This window comes from Rana temporaria, chromosome 5, assembly GCF_905171775.1.
Source record: "Rana temporaria chromosome 5, aRanTem1.1, whole genome shotgun sequence".
Taxonomy (NCBI): domain Eukaryota; kingdom Metazoa; phylum Chordata; class Amphibia; order Anura; family Ranidae; genus Rana; species Rana temporaria.
The window spans coordinates 382,043,098-382,068,819 of record NC_053493.1 but is presented as its reverse complement, the minus strand read 5'-3'; the positions used below and the strand labels follow the sequence as shown (position 1 = coordinate 382,068,819).

Here is a 25,722-nt window from a genome sequence, read left to right as displayed (position 1 = left end):
CCCCGCTGGGAGAAGACAATTGCTCAGCCGAAGGGATTTCAATGTTAACACTGTCTGTGTTGATGAGGGAATCGTGCAAATTTGCTGTCTGTGTTGATGAGGGAATCGTGCTATAGCAACCTGTGGTCACTGTTTCTCCCTGAAGGGATGGCCAACCCGCTCTCCCCACCCCCCTCCCCCTCCACGCTATGATAAGACAATCGCTCAGAAGGAGGGATTCCCATGTTAGCACTGTCTATGTTGGTGAGGGAATCCTGCACATTTCTTTCCTGCAACCTGTGGTTGCAGGAAAGAAATTTGCACTGTCTATGGCCAGCCTTAGATAGCCCTGGCCTGCTACTTTTTTTTACTAGTCCAATTAGCGGTAATTAGTAGGTCACTGCATAGGTATGACGCTGTCATTACATTTATATAAAAATTCCTGAAGTTTTGTGAGCTAGGTGTCACTAGAATCGTAAAACATTCTGGTCAAAGGTAAGGAAGAAATCTATTTTCCGTCCATTGTCATGATACACTTGTATTTTAAAGGCAGATGAACTCGTATACGTGTTTTATTAAGTGTCGGATGGTGTTCTCTGGCGAGCGTGCAAGTGTCTGTGCATGAATAAGTGAAGAAGACTGTTGTGTGTAATTATAACTTAGCCGTGACCATAAGATGTACATTGATTTGTCAGTTTATTGGCTTGCTTTTATTATATTATTTTTTTTTTTTAGTCTGGTTAACTCATACTCATTTTGTAAGAAAAAAAAAAAACAATACGCAACTCCTCACACTTTTATATTTATGTTCTGCCTGCTTTGCTTTGTTGAAAGATAAAATCTGGTTACTACGCATTGCACATTATAAATGCGTACCCATCCCTTTTCTATAGTAAGTTGCTACATACTAGTGCCTAATATAATTCTGAAAGATATTAATGATTTACCGAAATGGAAATAATTGTAAGGTTTCTTTTTATCAGCCAGATAAACCAGTACCAGTACACCCATAAATGTTCTAAAAAAATTACATTTGAACACCTAGCAATGCCTACACCTTTTAAAATTATTATTAATTCCTCAGAGTTATGGGTTTTGGTTTGCTCTGTTAGGCACGTTTCTGTACTTTCTTGTAGTGTTGGGGTCTGATCCGTTCCCTTCGACACTACATAATGGCCTATCAATGTTATACATAGCTCCCAACTGTCCCTAAATTCGAGGGACTGTCCCTGATTTGGAGCAATGTCCCTCTTTCCCCCTCAATTGTCCCTCATTTTGGTCTGATCTATATAGTTGGATATAAAATTCACTTTTTATTAGGGCTGTGAAAATTAACTATTAATTCCTTGATTAATCGTTAATTTTTTGAAATGATCAAAATTCGTTTGATCGGTACTCACCTCTCCGCCGGCTTCCGGTTCTTCAGGGAGTTTCGTCGGAGATCCAGTGACGTCACGGACACTGGCGGGGCTTGCCGTGTCCATCTGAAGAGCTCCTTTGCTGTGCCTTCATATCTGCATGACGGCGGGAACCTACTTTCTGCCATACGCAAGGGCTGTTAAGCCGCGTGCACACGATCAGTCCATCCGATGAGAACGGACCGAAGGACCGTTTTCATCGGTTAACCGATGAAGCTGACTGATGGTCCGTCGCGCCTACACACCATCGGTTAAAAAAAACGATCGTGTCAGAACGTAGTGACGTAAAACGACGTGTTGAGAAAAACGAAGTTCAATGCTTCCAAACATGCGTCGACTTACTTCTGAGCATGCATGGATTTTTAACCGATGGTTGTGCCTACTAACGATAATTTTTTTCCCATCGGTTAAGGAATCCATCGGTTAAATTTAAAGCAAGTTGGCTTTTTTTTAACCAATGGTTAAATAACCTATGGGGCCCACACACGATCGGTTTTGACCGATGAAAACGGTCCATCAGACCGTTGTCCTCTGTTTAACCTATCGTGTGTACGAGGCCTTACACTTCCCTCTATCACTTCCCTCTATCAACCTGGGATTCTACAACCATCCACTGGGAGTTGTGATAGTTCCCTTCACGGGACATCTACATGCCGATGGACTGATGTTAACCCCTTCTCATCTGGATTCAGCAGTTGCATCGTTGTACACATTTCTATACCAGTATCATACTTAGCTACATGTTTTTATGACTGCTTTTGCTACCGTTTGGTATTAGTCACACCATTTTTACAGTTTATGTAGCTACATCGATTTTATCTCCAGTGCAATATTTATTTTGTTACCTACTTGAAGACTATAAAAGTTTTAAGGCTATTCCCATCAAGCACTGCCTTTGTGTGTTTTTTGTATCCTGCTATCCATTTTTCCAGTGGTTGATAGCTGCACTGGGAATCAGTATGTATGTGCGTTATAATTAATTGAAATTAGTCGATTAATCGATTTTAAAAAAATTGATTAATCGACCACGAAAATAATTTTCTTGCCGCAAATGTTACGTTTTTGTTCTTTTTTCTCTGAAACAAGATTTGTTTCCCACCTGACAGTCTGAGAAGTTGTATGATTTGGCTATGGTCGTGTGTCTTTCTTTGAGGGAAAATAGGCCATTTCACTCTCTGGCTGGTCATTAGTGTTCAGGCATTGAACTAAGTTTTCATATGCTAGAAAAGAGTATACAGTTTTTGAAATATATGACAGAAATGGTTAGAAAACTTCTGAATATTCGAAGGAAATTATACTAGAATTTTAGCTTTATTTAGAAGAAGCCGTAGCTGTATAAACTATTATCCGGTAGCCTCACGTTTGACTAGTAGATACATTTGAATCATTTTTTTAAAACCATTTGTATTATTATTTTAATTCATATTTATCAATATAATAATGATAATAATAATAATATTAATTAATATTAATAATTATATTTAATAGTTGTCATATGCTAGAAAATAATATATTTGAGATATAAGCATGTCTATATTGCAAAAATAGTTGGAAATTATGCTATAACTTTAGTTTGATTTAGAAGTTGTGGCTGTTATCCGGAAGCATCCACGTGTGGCTCGTAGATATGTTTGAATCATTATATATACAGTATCTCACAAAAGTGAGTACACCCTCACATTTTTGTAAATACTGTATGTTATTATATCTTTTCATATGACAACACTGTTACAGTTCATTGATGGAACCATTAATGCCAACATGTACTGTGACAAACTGAAGCAGAGCATGATCCCCTCCCTCAGGAGACTGGTCCACAGGGCAGTATTCCAACATGATGATGACCCCAAACACACCTCCAAGATTACCACTGCCTTGCTAAAGAAGCTTAGGGTAAAGGTGATGGACTGGCCAAGCATGTCTCCAGACCTAAACCCTATTGAGCATCTGTGGTTCATCCTCAAACGGAAGGTGGAGGAGCGCAAGGTCTCTAACATCCACCAGATCTGTGAGGTCATCATGGGGGAGTGGAAGAGGACTCCAGTGGCAACCTGTGAAGCTCTGGTGAACTCCATACCCAAGAGGGTTAAGGCAGTGCTGGAAAATAATGGTGGCCACACAAAATATTGTAAATTTTTTCCAATTTGGACATTTTCACTTAGGGGTGTACTCACTTTTGTTGCCAACGGATTAGACATTAATGGCTGTGTGTTGAGTTATTTTGAGGGGACAGCAAATTTACTTGGCCCCTTAGTTAGACATTTTGGACACCGTTGTGGGAACAGTTTGGGGGTGGCCCCTTCCTGTTCCAAAGCAAGGTCCATAAAGACATGGATGGGCAAGTTTGGGGTGGAGGAACTTTGGACTCCACAGAGTCCTGACCTCAACCGGATAGAACACCTTTGGGATGAATTAGAGCGGAGACTGCAAACCACATCAGTGACTGACCTCACAAATGCGCTTCTGGAAGAATAGTCAAACATTCCCATAGACACACTCCTAAACCTTGTGGACAGCCTTTCCAGAAGAGTTGAAGCTGTTATAGCTGCAAAGGGTGGGCCAACTCAATATTGATATGCATGTAAAGGCAGGGGTCCCAATACTTTTGGTAATATAGGGCCAGATTCACATATAATTACGTTGCTTCTGGGCAGCGTAACGTATGTGATTTATGTGGTTTACAGCGTAAGTGCCTGATTCTCAGAACACTTACCTGTAAACTTGCGGCGGTGTATCGTAAATGCGCTCGGCGCAAGCCCGCCCAATTCAAATGGGGCAGGCACCATTTAAATTAGGCGCGTTCCCGCGCCGAGCGTACTGCGCATGCTCTGTCGGGTAAATTACCCGACGTGCATTGCGCTAAATGACGTCGCACCGACGTCATTTGCTTAGACGTTAACGTAAATGGCGTCCAGCGCCATTCACGGACGTCTTACGCAAACGACGTTGTTTTTTAAATTTCGTCGCGGGAACGACGGCCATACTTAACATGGCTTAGGACAACTAGGGCTAAGCCCTAATTTTACGCGGCGCAACTCGACGGAAACGACGTACAGTTAGATTGACGGGCCGTTCGGACGTTTGGGGATCGCCGTAAGTATTCATTTGCATATTCTACGCCGGCCGCAATGGCCTCGCCACCTAGCGGCCGGCCTAGAATTGCATCCTTAAGATCCGACAGTGTAATTCAATTACACCTGTCGGATCTTAGGGCTAGCTATGCGTAACTGATTCTATGAATCAGTCGCATAGTTAGGACAGCCCTAACACAGAGATACAATGGCGTATCAGGAGATACGCTGTCGTATCTCTTTGGTGAATCTGGCCCATAGTGTATATCCTCTGTGTATTTAACTGTGTGCCTAGGGTTTAGCTTTAATATTTCCACCAAGTGCTCCATTCGAAGGGACAGGTTCTCTTTATCCTGCATTTTGCGTTGGTCTGCTCTTATGTAGTCTGTTAACAAAACAAACACCATACGCACAATAGACTGCCTCATAAGTCATTGTTATTGGAATATACAGTTTAGGCTGAATTTCACATTGCAAATCCTAAATCACTGGCAGAAAATTATGACTTGAATTGTAAGGGGCTAATTCATGTATTGCTGCAGTTTGCATTTATTGAATTTTGTCCAAATGCAATTATAAAGAATTAATCTACCAAATAAAAGCTATAAGTCCAAGAATAATATTTTAACTAAATAAATAAATCCCGCACAGTTTGCGTTTTTATTTAGGAAAACAAGTTGCAATGGGATGGATTTTAAGGGCAGTAGATTGATGTGTTTTAGAATTTGACATCCGGATCCCCACTAATAACACTTCCCAATGATCAGCTGGGGCGCTTTGCTGCCAGGACAGGTGTGTCTGTATTTGTTGTGTAGAAGCCGCTCACAGGACACTTCACCTGCCTAGTATTATCTGTCTACTGCAAACAGTTATATTACAATACAGTTACATTGTGTACCATTGTATAACACAATTGTGTTTCACGCTATACAGGCATAGAACACTAGACATCGATCATGACCCGATGCCTGCCCATGGTGTAAATACGATTCTGGTATGCCCTATTTAGACATAGAACACCACACCTTCAACACAAACTCATCTTTGGATCCAATTTTAAAACTTTACACAAAGCCCAACATTTATTCTACTAAAATCAAGATATGTAGGTACACTTGGGGTGCAGGCTGCTGATACCATCTGAAAATGTCTCCATTATAATTAAAATTATTATTTGAATTTCTACACACAACAAAGGCCCATAGGCAGGGGGAAATTTTTTGTGGGCGACTGCTCCGTGGTTCTACCATGTGACTGCTATTTTCTTTATTGAAAGTATTGAACTTTATAGCTTGATGAATTGAAGCATGACCTGCGATAGGGCACGATCATGATATAATTATGTTTCTTGATATAGAGCACGGCTACAATTCCAATGTGACCTGACTACCGAGGCCTTGTTTACACCAAGTTGCGGAGACATGCAGAGACACGTGCCCTGTCCACACTGAACCGTGCAATTATTTTTTCGCAGGTATCTGAAACGCGTATGTCCTTTTCTACATGACATCAACATTGGTTTGAATAGAGCACATAATTCATACCTCCCAACATTTTAAAAATCCACTGTGGGACAGTTGTTGAGCGGGGGGGGGGGGTAAGCGGGGGGGGAGTTGTTGAGCAGGGGGGGTTATTGAAGTTGTTGAGCAGGGGGGTTATTGAAGTTGTTGAGCGGGGGAGGGCATTGGAGTTGTTGAGTGGGGGGGGCATTGCAGTGGGGGGATGCCTCTAACCTGTGTACAGACTGTCATTAGCCCGGCTGTCGGCTCTCTTCCCTTCAGCAGCCACAGTCCTCCACTAACCGCTCCGGTTCCTCCTCCTTCCATGCTGCCTCCTCTTGCACAGCTTCCTGTGCGGGAAAATAACCCTTTCGCAGGACTGCGGGAAGATGCTGTTTGTGCGGGAAAGTCCCGAAGAATCCGTGCTGGTTGGGAGGTATGCATAATTGACGCACATGAAAACTGAAGTACACGTGCATGAAAACTGAAGTAAACCGATGTGAAACTCAGCAAGTGAAATCTGTGCGTTTTTTCAATCAGTTCCTGTTAGTTTTTATGCACGTATGGTGAATGAGCCCTTGTAATATAGTTCTCTTACCGTGCTATGTGTTTGTGTCTGTATGTGTATGAACCATATGTTGATGTAATGCATACTCCATGATATGCTTTACTGGTATTCCTTATATAAGCACAGTTTCCTTTTCAATCCTTTCTTTTTTGTGTTCTCCTTTATCTGAGTTTTAGTCATTTAGAAAGTTGTGTTCAAAGACTACTGCGTGAATGTTCTGATTAGGAGAGTGACCATGGCTGGAACTTTCACATTCATTGGCCAGGTTTTGTCTTCAAATTAAAATGTCATTTTATGTTAAAGGCCTTTGGAACAACTGTTCGTTCAACATGTCTGATATTCCAGAGGCCAGATCTCTTTGAGTATTTAAGAGATTGCATTTACTGTATGCTGTGTACAAGCTTGGGTATATTTTATTTAAAAGACTACTGATCTATGTGTTGGCCCCAGGTGCTGGTACCCAAAGTCTTACTATAGGGCTACTTAAAATATTGCCAGCTTGGGTTCCCAAAGGTATGCACTCTTACCTTACCCATGTATCTAAAAATTCCATGTGCAGATTTTGACTTACTAAAATGTAAAACTTGGGCAAACAAGCTCTGTACACTCCCATGTGACCTTGCTGTCTTATGCCGCGTACACACGATCGGAATTTCCGACAACAAAACTGTGAATTTTCTTCTGATTGAATTTTGGCTCAAACTTGTGTTGCATACACACGGTCACACAAATGTTGTTGTAAATTCCGAACGTCAAGAACGCGGTGACGTACAACACCACAACGAGCCAAGAAAAATTAAGTTCAATGATTCCGAGCATGCGTAGTATTTTTGTGTGTCGGGATTGCATACTTTTGCTGTCGGAAATTCCGATAGAAAATATCCGATGGGGCCTACACACGGTCGGAATTTCAGAACAAAAGCTCACATCGAACTTTTCTTGTCGGAAATTCTGATCGGGTGTATGCAGCATAAGACAGCATAGGTGGTGGTGGGGATTCATGTGTCTTTCATACCTGAAAGTGTTAAGCCTCGTACACACGACCGAGGAACTCGACGAGCGAAACACATCGTTTTCCTCGTCGAGTTCCTTGTTAGGCTGTTGAGGAACTCGACAAGGCATGTTTCTCCATTCCCATCGAGGAAAAAGAAGACATGCTCTCTTTTTGGAGGTTTCCGGTTTTTGCCGGTTTCCTCAGCAAAAAAAAAAATCCCAGCAAGTTTCTTGCTGGTTTTTGCCGAGAAACTTGGTTGTTTGAACGAGGCCTTAGCTTTCTTTTATTGGGAATTGGGTGGTGGGAAAATTATACCTTAGGAGGCCTGCTAAATAGCCCAGTTTGTAAAAGTGGCCCTGTTAGTAGCTTTTAAAAATCCCAGGTGAAAGTTCCCTGCAATAGAAAAGCTTTTACACTCTGGAAAATTGTCTTCACTTCCTGTACCAGATATGCTACAGGAAGTGCGAGCAAATCTTCCACAGTGAGGGGAACTCCCCTCTTAGACAGTTGACCTTAAAACAGTTGTTCCCATTAGAATATTTCTTCTTAAATCTTGTTCTTTGGACAACTCAAACATTTTGGATTTTCCTTCACTTGCTGTTTTGGTGACAAGGGTCACAAACACAAATACAAATAAACTAGTAAACACAGACAACGATAAAAAGTAGTGGATCATATCCTTCCCCATTCTAATCAAAATTGAAAAAAAAAAAGTTTTGCCTACAGATACACTTTAAGAAAACCCATACTTTTGTGTTTTGAAATAAGTATACAAATCCCATTTTTTTTGTTGTTGCATTATTTAAGGCAGTTACATAATGAGGACTAAGCTTTCAGTGAAAGATGATAAATAATAAATAATTAATGATAAATAATTAACACATAAAACATGTGAACTAGTGGGCATGCATGGTGGATATCTCTTTTTCACTTGTCATTAGTAGGCATTATTGCCCAGTGACAACCTTGCGGTCTTCTCATGTACCTTTAACACTTCACCAAGTATATGAGGTTAGTCCTTCTGTAGTAAGAGTATCCCTCAGGTCTACACTCACTATAGAGATCACCGATCTCTCTGACGAGATATACCCACGTTGTTCCTGAGATATTGTAAACACAGCTGCTTTTTGGCCACAAGGTTCTGGAAAGGTAAAACTCTGTGGTGAGCAACTTATTTCTAAACTTATCAGATGGGATCATAAGAATGGGACAGAGGAGTATGCACCATGCACATTTCACTCCCTCCACGTTTTTGAATGTTTTCTTAAAGTGTATGCCCAGCCAAAACTATTTGTTTTGGATAGAATCTATTTTGGCGTTGGAGATTTTCCCACATTTCCTTTTCGGTGTAACCGTTGTCACCATGACTATACGTAAGGGCTTGTTCACACTTGACTAAATCACTGACGCTCAACAAACGCTCCTATAGCATTTGTATGACGTTAGTATGAGTGTCAGACAGGCATCAATGAGCTTAAGAATGGGGCATTTTACAAGCGCTAAACGCTTGTACAGTTTGATGAGCTTTAAAACTGTTCAACAATGGAAAGTGACTAATTTTAACGCACTGCAACCGCACCAATACCGCTCCGGAAACGCCTGCCAGAGCGTTTGTGGAGCATTACAATAGACTTGAATGTAAGGCGTTGAAAGGCTTTAAACGCCTCCTGACTCAACATGAGGCTTCAAATTTGAAGCAACGCAATGCTAACGCTTTGTGTGAACAACACAATGTGCTGTCTATTATATCTTATGCATAGGCGTTTGAAGGGCATTTTTAACGCCTGTCAAACGCCTCTCAAAATCTCCTCAAAGGATCCCCAGGTAGGTGTAAAAACCTGATACTGGTTATAAATGGAAAAAAAATGTACCCACGTTCAACTGGTCCGTTTCTACATAATTTGGTGAGGGCCAGTGGTTGTGGCTGGAGTATGTGCTCCTACAGCATCAATCTATTAGGAAAATTAGTCAGCATTACAAGTTTCAAAAACTTTATTAGGCTATGTTTAAAAACAGCACAATACAGCTAACGTGTTTTGGCCATATGGCCTTTTTCAAGGAAAAAGAAACAGGCCATATTGTAGAAACTAGTTAGCTGTTTTGTGCCACTTTTAAATGTAGAATAATACAGTATTTGGAACTTGGAATGTACCGGGTTGCTGACTAATTTTTCTCATGGGCTGACAGTGGTTCTAATCCTGCCTTGTTCTATACAAAGATAAAATACAGAATTTTGGTGGGACATACACATTAAGAGTCATGGCCAGACCTCTTATGGGACACGCAGGCGTAACCTTGGCTCTTTTCTATCAGATGTACTAGAGAAGATTAAAGGATAAGCTGCTTGTCTCAGAAGGTGCTCTGAGGATTAGTACAGAGAGGACCTTACCATTCCACCAATTACCCCCAAAAAAGTATATCATTCTTTTAAAAATTGTTTTTTTTTTTTTTTAATGAAAAGTACCTTTTGTTGAGTAGTAATATGTCATTCTTTCTTACGTAGCACTGACACAGTACTCAGCTCCTTACAAAATGAGATACAGCGTCGGTTAAACAAGGGAAAGAGTCGTCACAAGGGTAAGTGCTACAGACTTGCCCCGGATAGGGGATTTTCCACACCCTAAGAACAAAACAAATGATCTTAGCTGATGAAATCTTACAATGGTTTTAGTTTGGGATCTTATTTGGCGGCAAACTTTATACTGTCATGGGTAGGGTTGAATTTACAATTGTGCCCAGTAGGAATGTGACTATAGGCAGTAGAGGGAAAGGGGCACGTTTCTATTGTATAGTTATCTGCCACACATTTTGTTATGCCATCATAAGTTGAAGAGTTATCTTGTAAATGCTTATTTGTATTTTGTCATAATATTTTAAAATTAGTACCACCAACTTCTAAGTCTAAGTTCTACCCACCTAAGTCTAAATTCTGAAACAACCATAAAGCTATACCAAAAAGCAGCAGCCCAAGCCCCACGAGGGTTCACCACCAATAACCACAAATTGGGCACAAAACACCTGGAAAAGACCTCTTCTGACCCGCCCATGCTATCACCCACGACCAGTGACTGATCGAGTCAGTCTAGCGTGGTCTCCAGCCTTAACATGATTAGTAGCAGGAAAAAGGGAAATTTTTGGGTGATCCTCGCAGAAGGATGTTGCTTGGAGCATCAACATGTGCATGCCTGCAGAATATAGGTATTGAGGGCGTATTTAGGAACTTTGGCATAACATTTTCACAATTTTTTTCAGATATACATAATTTTGCTAGGATTTACTGAATCACATGTGAACTCAGAATGGACAGGTGGCATGTAATCCAGTCCTAGATCTACAGTATTGAATGATGTGATTTTCTACTCTTCCTAGTCACCAATGGCTTTTGGAGCCCCATACCTCTTTTTCTTTCCTCCTGTGATTGTGTTTCAATGTATTATTGGTAACAGCAAGGGTAGTAGGCCATGAGCTTAGTTAAAAACACAACTTTGGACATAGTTAACCAATTTTAAATGTTTTGAGGTTTTATTGTGTTACCACATTATGTTCATTCCATCTGACCCTGATATTAAAATGTTAGGTGAATATAAGTAAGTTAAATCCCTTGCTAACCTCTTATATTTTTTGGTCTATGTCATGGGTCTTCAAACTATGGCCCTCCAGTTGTTCAGGAACTACCATTCCCATCATGCCTAGTCATGTCTGTGAATGTCAGAGTTTTACAGGGCCTTAGTTTGAGGATCCCTGGTCTATGTGCATACCTTCTCAGCTCCAACCATATGGAACCGTCATGCCGTTCCATATACTGTTCATTCTACTCACTCTACTTTATTAATTGGAGAATACAGCAGAAAGAGTGAGACTTAAAGTGTAACTAAAGGCAAAACTTTTTTTTTCATCTTGGATAGATTAAGGTTATGACCCCTGCCTATTTGTTTTTGCCATCTGTGCCCCACTGGGGAGATTTCCCTTCACTTCCTGTCCCATAGCCAAAACAGGACATGAGAGGAAATCCCTGCAACGTGAGGGAATCCTGGGATGTCATCAGGATCACCAGAACTAGAGAACTAGTGTCCTCACTATAAGATTGCTCCTCTATTATTGTTCTGGTGTCAACATAAAATTTGGAATTTCCTTTTACTTTCACGGTGATAATGGTAAATAGGACAAACAGAGAGGGAAAATTTCCCTAACAGGGGCACAGACAGCCATTAGAGGTGTTCTAAACCATTTCCACTCTATCCAAAACTTAAAGAAAAAAAAATTCAATTTTGCCCGTTGCCATGTGTTGGCAGCCCATACAAGATCAATGGGCTGCCTTAATGCAATGCAATTCATATTAATGTACAAATTATAGTATGTCAGAGTGTGCGCTTTAACACCACAGGGGACTGCAAAGGTCTAAATGGGGCCCTAAAAAAAAAGCCTATATTACAGTGTACAGAACATGGCGCTTTGTGAAAACACATGTTAATATATGGCCTGCACTCCGAAAAGCACAAATACTCATATACATGGTTATTAAAATACCATTTGTCAAACTTGCTAAAATATGAAGCAGAGCCATTTATCCAGAACTCACACTGGATTATTTAAGACAGATTCCTATTACAATTTTCCTGTGTATTCCCTGGTTAATCGGTAATCCTTCTGCGTCTGAAAAGTCAGGAGAGCCTAATGTAAGGATTTCCTTTTCTCAGACCCAAGAAAAAAACAATTTTGTACTAAAAAAAATGAAAAGGCTGGTCACAGGGAACCAGATAATACAGCAGACTTTTTGGTCCTTCAAATGCCCACCAGAAACTGCCTTGAGTGACCCATGGCAACCCATTGTCAGAATTTTGTTAAAATTGCCCCAATTAGGGCAAACTGGCAAATTCTCTTGAAAGAACTTGCTGATAGTCACATTATCCAAGCATCATACCACTATAAAACAATAAAGAGGAGATGCACCGACCTAACGCATTACCATCATACAAATTTATTAAATAGATAAAACAAGTGATATACTCACAAATGCATAATCATGACAAGCGTATCATAAAATACAGATGAGGCTGCTTCCAGATCCACACCACTAGATTGGTGACATGGGAAGACCTTTCAGTGTCTAATACAGTTTACATGTTTAGAAGGGCAAGCCTTCTTTATCAGAGCCAAGAGGACTTGTACCTTGAAACGCATGTATTTTTACATGGAAGGGTCTCCCCTTGTCACCAGTCTAGCGGTGTGGATCTGGAAGCAGTTTCATCTGTATTTTATGATACACTTGTTATGATTATGTGTTTGTGACTATATTACTTGTTTTATCTAATTAATACATATTTGTATGGTGGTAATGCACTAGCTTGGCGCACAGTCTCTTTGTTTTTTTATACCGCAACTTGAAAACCCATAGCCCAGAGTGGTCAGCAAGACATGTTTTCGCTATTACTGTAAACCAGAGAAGCAGCCATTACACCAAGCTCCGAAACGCTGCACTTGAGCACATGAGGTTGACTTTGGAACCTTGGTGAAGCCCTCCTGGGAATGGCCAATGCTTTCAGTTATGGAGGAGTGTGTTACCTCCTCCAAGTATACAGTGCTCAGGACAGAGCAGCCAGTCTCTAATCCAGAACAATGTCACATGAGAGGGGAAATTTTAATGGGACACATCTAAGATACACTGGGATTTTAACACTTATCTATATAAAATGATGGAAAGAACATCATCATAATTCGAAGAGTATGTTGGCTTTGGTAGGGCAGCTCGCAAAACTGCTCTCCGATGGATTCCTAGGAGGTTACTTAAAGCAAAAACCGAAGGGCAAGAAAACTGAAAATATTAACTCACAAATGGGTCCCAAACCACAAAGTGCAAGAGTCCAAGTACATTAAATTGTTCATAATAATATCACTTAACAGCCAACATTTTTTCAGGGGCAACAAAACGCCATCATGGCTTAGAAGAATGGACTAAGGACTTGAATGGACTTAAAGTAAACTATAACCAAATCAGTCTATATTCGATCTGGTGAAAATCCATGATTGGAATTATAACAATCTTATTAGCAACATTCTTCTGAAACCAAAAAAGTGACATTTTATTGCCCCTGAAACGCATTTTTTTTATTTGTTTTTTTTTTTATGGGACAGCATTACAAACAATTAAAAGCACTTTGAACTCTTTTACTATGTGGTTTGGTGCTGATTTGTATGTTGATACTTTGAGTTGCTTTTCATTGAGGGAGGCCATTGATCTGTGTGTTTGAAAATTGCCTCACCAGATTTCCTTGCGTTTGTACAATTGGAATAAGCATTAAAGTTCTAGCACCTCTTAAATGTATTTTTTTTTAAATAGTGGGTCCATATCTCTTGACGAAGGAGTCCTGCGTGACTCCGAAATGTTGCACTACCTGCTCTGTAATGTGATCATGCTTCAATAAAAAAAAATCAGTTTGAACGCTGCTTGTCGATCCGTGGTGTGCTGGCTAATATCCTCATTGTGATTTTCTAAACCAGCTGGTGGTTGCTGCAGCATCCAAACCTTCTAAAGCTTTATCCAGGAACATGTGCGATGGGAATATGGAGTATTGTATATCTCTTATATTTCACGGAACAAAACCACTTCCTCAGATTTGTATAGATTTAATATTAAAAAAAATCACAAGGGTCATTTGCAAGATGTGCCAGTGTTCATGGCAGTAGCCTTCACATGACGGAAGGGTCATTAACCCAGTGTAAGATCTGATCCCATCCAAAATGAGACAGGGTTTGGACTCCTGGGTCTGAAGGAGGAACTGAGCTTTCATTGTCCAACCACAGACTGGGGTCGGGTCTTGGATCAGGCTGTAATGCTCTACTGTATTATAGATGGTTGAGAGGTGTTAGTGAGTGCTCCATCCGTCTGTTTTTGGTGGATATTATCAGATTGGATGTCGGTGGGTGGCAATGGACACGTGTCCATTGGCACCCGCCGATCCACTGTGTCCCATTGGGGAGATTTTCTTTCACTTTCCCTTCACTTCCTGTCCCATAACCAAACAGGAAGTGAGAGAAAATCCCTGCAAATTAAGGGAATTCCTTTGGGACTCCCAAGTCACCAGAACTAGTGTCCCCATTGGACACTAGTGTCCCCATTTATTGCATTTCTGGAGACAACTAAAAATGTGGGATTTTCTTTTACTTTCACTTTCAGTGATAACAGTAATCAGGACAAATAGAGAGGTGGGATCTCTCTAACAGGGGAACAGACAGCAATACAAACCAGACAGGTGTTCTAATCCCTCCCCACTCCATCCAAAAAAAAAATTGCTTTTAGTTATACTTTTAATAATGCCTTTGCTATAGGTGTAGGCTATTTCCTGTAGCCTGGCCAACAAACTCCCAGAGATCACATCTTCCCATCCTTGTCCTAGTCTTGTTGCTAGAACATTGATAAGATGCTCCCAGCTGTTACTGGTCACCTCCACCATTGCAGGAGCAAGCTTCCAAACCTCTGAACATGTGTGGTTCATTATCTCCTCGGTTGCAGCATCGCTAAGCTCAGAGCTTCTGCGACAGTGGAGAGAGAATGAATGTGAAAGAAGTTGAATCGGCTGGGGCGGGGGTCTAAGCAATGTCCTAGAAACAAATAAGGCTTCAGGAGGACCAGGGCTTTTTTTCTCAGAAAATAAGCTAAGGAAGTCAACCACTACCCCCCCCCCCCAAATCCCCCCTCCTCCCAGGGGTGCGCTATGTGCAGAGTTCTTAGGTGTGCTTGGTACATAGTACAGAGATTAGGGGTGCACTACGTGCAGAGTTCCAGGGTGCGCTTGGTACATAGTACAGAGTTTAGGGGTGCACTTCATGCAGAGTTCGGGAGTGTGCTATGTACATAATGCAGAGTTCGGGGGTGGGGTATTTACGTAATGTAGAGTTCAGGGATGTGCTACCTGAACCAGAGGTGGTGGAACTGACTTCTACCAAGTTCCAGCTAAAAAAAAGGCTTGAGGATTATAATTTGCCTACACCTACATCAAGGCCATTATTTAACTTTGTTAAAAGCTGCACAGTTTGTTTTCCTCCACAGATGCCCCCTACTTGCATAGGCAGTGTTATGGTAAAGGTGAACAAACCCAGTCAACCATGCCTAAAAATGATCATCATGCACAGCGGACCTTTTAAAAGTTTAGTTAAAAAAAAAAAATAAGGAAAGAAATCCAACAGTTCCCCAGTGGGACTGTATTAGTAGGTCTGGTCCACAGATTTATCAGCCCCTGCCAACTAGGACCAGGCTTTATGCTTGTTCATTGTCTGTGTTTGAAATTTGCATTTCTTGAAACGAAATTATCATATGCCTAAAGTTTGTGTGTACGCCTGCATGTGAAATTCATATCAGCTTGTTTGTTTGAATGTCAAGGCAACCGGTCTAATTGCTCTTCCGTGTACAGGGACGTCACGCTGTATGTTGCATAAATGCAATTACCCTTTGATGCTCTCCTGGCCATGCGTATGTGCGGTGCCCGTCATGATGGAGCATTGTCAATGCAGATTCTGTGCTCTTCGTTCCCCGTATCACAGCTCTGCCTGTGACTAATAACTTTAAAATCTTTTGTGACGAACTAACTGAGCGAAGACTCGGTGACTTCAGCTACAACTGTTTTTATTTTTTCCTTAATCTTTCGTTGCTGTAGAGACAGATTTGGAAAGGAAGCTTTCCGTCGGTATTACGCGTAGAACCTGTTTATAGTTAGATTTTACTTGTTAAATGTTAAGCAATTTCTAGGATGTTCCCCGTTCAAAGAAAGGTCTTATTTTAACTGCAGGGCAGGGAGATCCTGGGTGCCTGATTGATTATTTATTTAATACAGGTACTTATATGGCGCCAACAAATTACACAATGCTTTACATATATATTTTATGTTTACATAATTTATATTTAGGGAACATTGTTAAAGAAAAAAGCTGGGTATTTTCAGTGAATGTGTAATTCAATTTTTTTTTACTAGCTCCCTTGTCTCCTCTCTCATGCTCTACTGCAGGACTTCTCCAGAGCCTCTCCAATCCTCTGGAACTCCTTACCCAAATATGTCCGACTGTCTCCTACTCTGTCTTCTATTTGTTGATATCTGAAAACCCTTCCCTTAAGAGAAGCCTATTCTGCCCCGCCTAACAACTGCACATTTATTTTCTCCATCAGCCCATCCCCTACAGTTATCGCCTCTTCTATCACTTGGCCCTCCCTCCTTGATTGTAATCTCTAACGAGCAGGGCTCTCTGATTCCTATTATGTCCTTCTTTTGTATTTTAGGCCTTGTTCACACCGATGCAGGTTGCAGTCAACGGGTTTTTCATGGTGCATTTTGCGTTTTTACATGTGTTTTTGATGCGTTTTGTGTTTTTGGAAAGTGTCTGTTAAAGTGGAGGTTCACCCGGAAATGTTAATTTTTAACATTAGATTGATGCTCATTTTGTCAAGGGGAATTGGGTGTTTTTTTTTTAAATGAAGCAATACTTACCCTTTCAGAGAGCGATCTTCTCCGCCGCTTCCGGGTATGGGCTGCGGGACTGGGCGTTCCTATTTGATTGACAGTCTTCCGACAGGCTTCCGACGGTCGCATCTATCGCATCACGAATTTCCGAAAGTAGCCGAACGTCGGTGCTCAGGCGCCGTATAGAGCCTCACCGACGTTCGGCTTCTTTCGGCTACTCGTGACGCGATGTATGCGACCGTCGGAAGCCTGTCAATCAAATAGGAACGCCCAGTCCCGAAGACCATACGCGGAAGCGGCGGAGAAGATCACTCTCTAAAACGGTAAGTACTGCTTTGTTTTTAAAAAAACTACCCGATTCCCCTTGACAAAATGAGCATGAATCTAATGTTAAAACATTTTTTTCGGGTGAACTCCCGCTTTAACAGGGGTTCCCTAAGTGGTGGCTGGTGCTCCATTTTTTGGGGGGTGGCAAACAAACCACCCCCTGTCATTCAGTTGATCCCTCCCCCCTGTCGCTCGCTCGTCTGCCAAATCGCCCAGCACTCACCCCATTTAGGTTTTGGGCAGCTTCGACTACTTCCTCCTCCTTGGCGGCATTCCCTGTGTCTCCTCCTCCTTGATGGCTTCCTTCTCGGCGGCCAATACGGACGCTTCTCCTCTCTGCCAATCCGGTCTTAAGACCCGCTTCCTAAGAGGAGAATCAGGAAGAAAATCGCGGACATTAATTCACTATTGTCACACAACTGGGTGGGATCTGCGCCCTGAACCCACCCTTTTTTACACCAATTAGAGCCCCAGGCTCTAAAATATGTGTTTTAAAAAAAAATTAGATTGCATGCGTCCGGCACCATGCATGTAGATTACGGGCGGAACACATAGATAAGACAGGGTTTCTCAACCAGGGTTCCATGGAACCCTAGGGCTTCTCAAGAAGTCAGAAAAATTCCCATTGACACTATTCATCGTTTAAGATATCTGTAAGGGGGGAATTCTTCCCAGTGTCCTCAAGTGTAAGGAGCATTCATCCCACTGACCATCACACTAATGTATCATGAGTTGTAGATATATTCATTATTAGCAGGGGTTCTCTAAGACCAGAAAGTTATTTCAAGGGTTTCTCAGTGTTGAAAAGGTTTGCTTGGGAAGATCCGCTAATTTGAAGCCCGTTTCAGAAAAAGGAGAAAATTAATAGATTGCATAAATACAAAGTAGACCCAAATTTACAACCTTTTGAAAAAAAAAACAACATTTGTGAATAACTTCCCGCTTACTTCCACCTATAATCCATGCACGGGGATACCTAGCTAAGGAATTCAAAGAAGCTGCTGAAGGTTGTGTTCTGTGTATTCCAGGGACATAAATTACATCCATAAACAGGGAAGGCTTTGCCTTGGAGGGAATTTGTGCAGGTGGGCCAGGAAGGGTCTCATTCGTTCTGATTGACACACACTGTCAAGCACAAACAGCCTTGTATCCTGGACAGTTTACAGCCCTGGAGGACTGCAGTTCAAGACCCCTGAACTGAGGAAAACAGACAAAATAGGAAATTGCTTCCAGATGTGAATATCTCTGCTGCCATCACCAAAACATTAACCCATTTTTCATTCTCTGTCAACACACTGAACTGCCCCGACACCTAGTTGTACACAGATGGCCAGATTCAGAGAGAGTTACGCCGGCGTATCAGTAGATACGCCGTCGTAACTCTGAATCTGCGCCGTCGTAAACTTAAGCGTATTCTGGAAACCAGATACGCTTAAATTAGGCTAAGATACGAGCGGCGTAAGTCTCCTACGCCGTCGTATGTTAGGGTGCAATTTTTCCGCTGGCCGCTAGGTGGCGCTTCCGTTGAGTTTGGTGTAGAATATGTAAATGACTAGATACGCCGATTCACGAACGTATGTGCGCCCGTCGCAGTAAAGATACGCTGTTTCCGTAAGAGGTACGCCGACGTAAAGATAAAGCTGCCCCCTAGTTGGCCTAGTCAATGTTAAGTATGGCCGTTGTTCCCGCGTCGAAATTTGTAAATTTTACGTTGTTTGCGTAAGTCGTCCATGAATAGGGCTGGACGTAATTTACGTTCACGTCGAAACCAATACGTCCTTGCGGCGTACTTTGGAGCAATGCACACTGGGATATGTACACGGACAGCGCATGCGCCGTTCGTAAAAAACGTCAATCACGTCAGGTCACCACCCATTTACATAAAACACGCCCCCCTCATCCTCATTTGAATTAGGAGCGCTTACGCCGGCCCCATTTATGCTACGCCACCGTAAGTTAGGAGGCAAGTGCTTTGTGAATACAGCACTTGCCTCACTTACTTACGGCGGTGTAGCGTAGCGTAAATACGATACGCTACGCCGCCGGAAAGATGCGCCGCCGTACCTGAATCTGGCTAAGAGAAAGCAATTCTTGATGCATAAATAATTAAAGTAGTATTAAACCCTCTGCGTTTTTTAGCTTAACACATTGGACACCAAAAAAATTACGATTTGTAAAAATTCTTACCTCAGTTTACAACTTTCAGTGCTGCTGGCTCCTGCTCTATCAGTGCTGCTTCCCTGAACTGCTCGTCTTTACAGAAACAAGTTAACAGTGGACAGTGTAGTCTCCAGTCAGTCTATTAGCTTTGAGAAGGCAGGGAAGAGCAAAGGGGTAGGGTTTGCGTGTTTCTATTGATGCACACAGTGTAGGGAGACACAACTCTAGTCCCTGCATGCAAGGATGGCCAATAGGATACTGCAAGAGAAAGGAGCCACCCTGAAACAGGAGACAGCAGCCATGACACCAGCTTAAAGTGGTACATAGACAAGGAGTACAAAATAAATAAGCTGCATACTACTTTAATCACTAAGTGATTAAAACAGCTGATGAAAGTGCTTAAAAGAGATGTCACTTCAAGCACCTGAAGTACTAAAACAAATTATTATTATTTAGGCACATTTACGCTGTTGCGCTTTAACGCACACTCTTCAATGCTGTATATCGCATGTGTCCAAATTCATAATAAAAATAATGTCTGTTCCCATCTCAGAGTGCGTTTTAAAAACACGATATGTCTTTTTTCTTCGTTTTATTGCATTGTGAGGCCCATAGGAGTTAATGGAAGGGATCCAAAATGCATATAACATGCAGTTTGATTCCTTGGCAACGGGTATTAATATTTTCTGGTCGATGGCTGTTTAACCCCATCTACTTCAACTTCTAAATTCAAAAAGCATTAAAAAGCATCAAAATGCAAATGATCGCATAAAGGAAACGCATGTTGGTGCTTGACAACGCACGTGCCAAACAAAACTCACCTCTTCCAACACCCATTGATATAACAGGGCCCTAAAGTATACTTCCCAACTGGCTAAAGTTATCCCAAGTGGCTGCTGGAGCATTCCGATTCCAACTACCGCAACTCCCTCCTCATTGGCTTACCTCTACATAGTAAAAGAAAAAATGAGAATAGTGCGCTTATTCAATAATGTGCCATAAAGTAATATACTCAAAAAATGAATATGATGAGTATCCAAAAATACAAATAAAAAAAATGTGAATAAAAGTCCGACCAAAGCCCAATGGTAGGAGTCAGTTCATATAAACTTGATAGAAGAAAAAACAGATAAAACATCAATCCAAACATCGACTGTTAAATTTATGAATTGGCCGCTCACCTCCAACCATGACCCAAGGGACAAACAAGGCTCATCAGATAGTCAGATATGGAATCCTGCTGATGGATCTGTAAAGGCATCCAGGTCCCAAGCGAAGATGAAGAACTACATCCAAAACTTGGCATCAAAACATCTTGCGTAATTCCATATATAGAGGAAACAGCTCCAAGAAATGACACTTGTTGTATAAATGGCGCTCAAAGCAAACAAAGAACAGCCATAGTGCAATATTGCCAAATGAAAAGTACATTTATTTAGTAAAAGAAACTGCTTACATTAAGTAAGGGTAAAAAACGCAGTAAAAAGCAATGGGAGTAGTGACACACTCGCCTCCTCACCGTACTTCCATAAAACACCACCGTAACTGACATCACAAGGCTGCACCCGACACGTTGCGTCACTGGTCACGTTACTTCCTCAGGGATAGGCCGCTACATAGGCTATGCCCTTTTCAGTCCATCATGAATGCTGCTCCCAGACTCATCCAGTGTCTGCTACCCCTCTCTGCCAATCCCTTTATTGGCTTCCACTCACCCAACAAATTAAATTCAAAATACTTACAACAACTTACATAGCCATCCACAACTCTACTACCAGCTACATCACTAACCTGGTTTTTAAAATACCATCCACAACTCTACCCCCAGCTACATCACTAACCTGGTCTCAAAATACCAACCAAACCATTCTCTTCATTCCGATCAAGACCTCCTGCTTTCTAGCTCCCTTGTCACCTCCTCCCATGCTTGCCTCCAGGAATTCCCCAGAGCCTCTCCCACCCTATGGAACTCCCTACACGAATCTGTCCACTTTTAAGCGATTCCTAAAAACCTACACTGAGAAGCCTATCTTGCCCCCACCTAACAACTGCACTTTATTATTATGATTTTTTTCTACATCAGCTCCTCCCTCCCAGTTATTAATGTGCAGGGCACTCTGATTCCTCCTATATTAAACTGCATTGTAACTGTACTGTCTGCCCTTACGTTGTAAAATGCTGTGCAAATTGTTGCCGCAATATAAATCCTGTATTATAATAATAATAATAATAATAATAATTCTCTGCTTTGCCTCTCTTGTTCCGACGGGCCTGCACACGATCGGTTTTCCCGTCGAAAAAAAGTTGGATGTTTTATCTGACGGAATTCCTCTCAAGCCTGCCTTGCATACACACGGTCACACAAAAGTTCAGGGAACTTTTGACTGCCAAGATCGCGGTGACGTAAAAGACTACGACGAGCCAAGAAAATTAAGTTCAATGCTTCTGAGCATGCGTCAAATTTTTTCCGACCATGTGTAGGAATTTTGCACGTTGGGATTTGTACACACAAATAGGGAAGGGGGCATGGCCCTTAGTCAAATTGTATATTACAGAAGGTTTAGAAGCTTGGTTGGGTTTTTATTTCTATCACATGCCCACAAACTGAAGTCATCATTTGTAGAGTAGAGGATCTTGAGTTTCTGGACTCTTTGAGGTGCTCTTCAAAATATGTAAGAGCACATATAGATAACTCCTGTGTGCCTTTTTAGCAGTTGTCAGTCAAGAAGGTTTAAAGTAAGCATGGGGGAGTGGAGGTTAAGATGCTGAATTTTGAAGAAAGGTTGAAGTTCTTTTATTAGTATCAGTGCTTTTTATTTAGCTTAGATCACCCGTTTTGTGGAAAGAATAAGCGCATTTGACACAGCTGAGAGTGCCGATCATAACAGTACCACTATGTTTACATGCATGAGCAATGGAAAGGCTTACTTTAAAATACAGGATATTGTGAAATCAAGCAAACTTACAATCTCGCATCTTCTTGCTTGCTGCCCATACCTCCCAAATTTAGAACTTCAGAAAGTGGGACACCTTGGGAATATGAGTACACAGCCCATATCCATGGAACAGTGGGGTTCTGTTGAAACCTCGGGACAGTCCCACAAAATCTGGGATGGTTGGTATGTAAGCACATTAAGGTGGACCCCTACATGCGAAGCTCAGGAAAATTGGTGTGTGTGTTAAGTGCGTATTGAAAATCATCCATGGGACAGTGGGGTTCTGTTGAAACCTTGGGACAGTCCTACAGAATCTGGGATGGGTGGACCCCTACATACGATGCTCAGGAAGTTGGTGTGATATGTGCATATAGAAACCCATTCATGGGATGGTGGGGTTCTGTTGAAACCTCGGGACTGTCCCTTAGAATCTGGAATGGTTGGTAGTTAAGCCCTTTAAGGTGGACCCCTACATACGAAGCTCAGGAAAGTTGGTGTGTGTGTTGTGTGTTTATTGAAACCCATTTATGGGACAGTGGGGTTCTGTTGAAACCTTGGGACAGTCCTACAGAATCTGGGATGGGTGGACCACTACATACGATGCTCAGGAAGTTGGTGTGTGTGATATGTGCATATAGAAACCCATTCATGGGATAATGGGGTTCTGTTGAAACCTCGGGACTGTCCCTTAGAATCTGGAATGGTTGGCAGTTAAGCCCTTTAAGGTGGACCCCTACATACGAAGCTCAGGAAAGTTGCTGTGTGTGTTATGTGCATATTGAAACCCATCCATGGGACAGTGGGGTTCTGTTAAAACCTGTGGACAGTCCTGCAGAATCTGGCATGGTTGGTAGGTAAGCCCTTTAAGGTGGACCCCTACATGCGATGCTCAGGAAGTTGGTGTGTGTTATGTGCATATAGAAACCCATTCATGGGATGGTGGGGTTCTGTTGAAACCTTGGAACAGTCCCTCAGAATCTGAGATGGTTGGTAGGTAAGCCCTTTAAGGTGGACCCCTACATACGAAGCTCAGGAAGTTGGCGGGTGTGTTATATGCACATGGAAACCCATAAACATATGCCATATTTTTTTTCTTAAAGCGGAGGTTCACACAAAACGTTAACCTCTGCTTTTTGGATCCCTCCCCCCCTCCGGTGTCACATTTGGCACCTTTCAGGGGGGTTCAGATACCTGTCTGAGACAGGTATTTGCACCACTTCCGGGTTCTGACTCCCGCGGGGAATCCAGCCTTGTCAAGTCACCCCCCCGCTGTCTTCTGGGAAACACTGTTTCCAGGAGAGAGCGGGGACCAGTGACGGCGCTCCGCGATCCTCGCGCATGCGCAGTTGGGAATCGCTTCCCCCTCACCGAGGATGGCGGGGGAAGCAGCCGAGGACCGAGCGATTGCTCAGCCTCGGCTGCCGACATCGCGGGCGCGCTGGACAGGTAAGTGTCCATTTTTTAATAGTCAGCAGCTGCCATATTTGTAGCTGCTGGCTTTTAAAAAAAAAATTGTCAGAACCTCCGTTTTAAGGTCGATTAGCATTTACATTGTTTTTGTGAGAGCCTCTCCTAAATGTGTGCTGTGCCATTTAAATATTCAACAGTTTAATTGTGTAAATGATTGCAGATAACCATTTCATAAAGACGGAAAACCTTACGATTGTGTACTAATGCCCATTAAAGTCAATCTGTAAATAATGCATCTGCTTTGTATTTAATTCTTGGGGAGCTCAGTATCTTGGCTGATTGCAGTTAAACGTAATGAGCATTAGGCTTCTTTTAAACTTCTCCTTAATTATGTAAGACAGGAGAAAGCTTTTTAGTGACACATACACGTTTTTATTCCGTGACTTATTTAATTAGCACCAGGGATGGAAATAGAACTGGTGCCTTTGCCAGGTACAGAGCGAAGTGGTGTACCGAAGGGCGGGTGCCACCTACGCCCATGTGAGCTCGAATAATGCACAATCATGGCTTTACTTGAAAGGTGTAGGGCCCGGCGTACTGCTGATGTCTGTATAGGTTTGCCAGTGAAACACCCATCTCTGCACGCTCAGTGATGTTGAGATATTTTAATACTGAAACCAGACTTCAGCTTAACATTTTTTTTTTTAGTTTTGGATTGTGTAGGGTTAAGATTAGTGGTTCGGCTTGTTTTTTATTGCAGTCTGTGACCCCAATTTGAGATTTTTCCTCTCTTCCTATCCATTTAACACCAGAATGAGATAAAAGGGGAGCAGGGGGTCACTGGGAGACAGAAATCACCTTTCACCTACTCTTTGAAAAAAACTAAAATGTTTTATGTCCCCATTAAAGAGACTTTCTATCCTTTCCTGTCTCTCTGCCCTTCTGCCACAAAAAGAGAAATGGATGGGGAAATCAGATAGAGTCTATGGCCCTTTGCTAGCCTTTATCAGGCCCTTGGGGCACTATTCTTAACACTGACACCAACAGCGGGGCATAATTTCCCTAGCTGATACCAATGATGGGACACTATTCCATCTATATCAACAAGGCATTTTCGTCCAAACAACTGCCGCTCCCTGGTTGTGCGTGAAAATCCCAGTAAATCAGAAGTTTTCTAAATACTCAGACCAGCCTATCTGGCACCAACAACCATACCAGGTTCAAAGTTGCTTAAATCTCCTTTCTGATGCTTGGTTTGAACTTCAGCAAGTTGTCTTCATCACATCTAGATGCCTAAATGCATTGAGTTACTTCCATGTGATTGGCTGAGTAGCAATTTGTGTTACTAAGCAATTGAAAAAGTGTACCTAATAAAGAGGTCGGTGAGTGTATATTGTAAATTCACATCAGTCCCTGTTCTCAAGGCACTTACAATCTAAGGTCCTAACTCACATTCATACATACACATACATACTATTTAGACAGGAGCCTTTTAGCCTACCAGCATGTCTTTGGAAACTGGAGTACCCAGAGGAAACCCATGCTGGCACAGGAAGAACATGCAAACTCCAGGCAGGTAGTGTCATAGTTGGCAACCCGGGAACCGGCAACCCTGGAGCTGCTGGTGCCACTTAGCCACTGTGCTGCCTATTTTTAGGTCTTCATGGGCGATGTAACCTGGGTCAGGGCAGGATGTGTCCTTTGCCTACATACTTTTTGCAAAAAAAAATCTCTCATTCTCATTTAAAAAAGTTGGGAGGTATGGAAACAGGAAAAACACTCTGTATATCTCAATGGTGGCCAGACCACACTTAAATCAGTAGTTAAATCCACTATATCATTTTCTTTTAAGGGGCTCCTAGGTGGGTAATGCCATTATGTGCTAGTATGCACAACATATTAGTACATTAT

At 42.0% G+C, this 25,722-nt stretch overlaps 1 protein-coding gene across 6 annotated transcripts in view; it reads left to right on the top strand.

Moving 5' to 3' along the window:
* The window catches only part of TRPS1 (transcriptional repressor GATA binding 1), a 369,634-nt gene that overhangs the window by 31,328 nt on the left and 312,584 nt on the right, over nt 1-25,722 (top strand). For 2 of the 6 annotated variants that reach the window (XM_040354869.1, XM_040354870.1), the window contains exon 2: nt 10,033-10,106. The exons of the other annotated variants lie outside the window; for them this stretch is intronic. The gene's annotated coding sequence lies outside the window, so the exon portion shown is untranslated. The remainder of the gene's footprint in view (nt 1-10,032; nt 10,107-25,722) is intronic. 6 annotated transcript variants of the gene reach the window in all.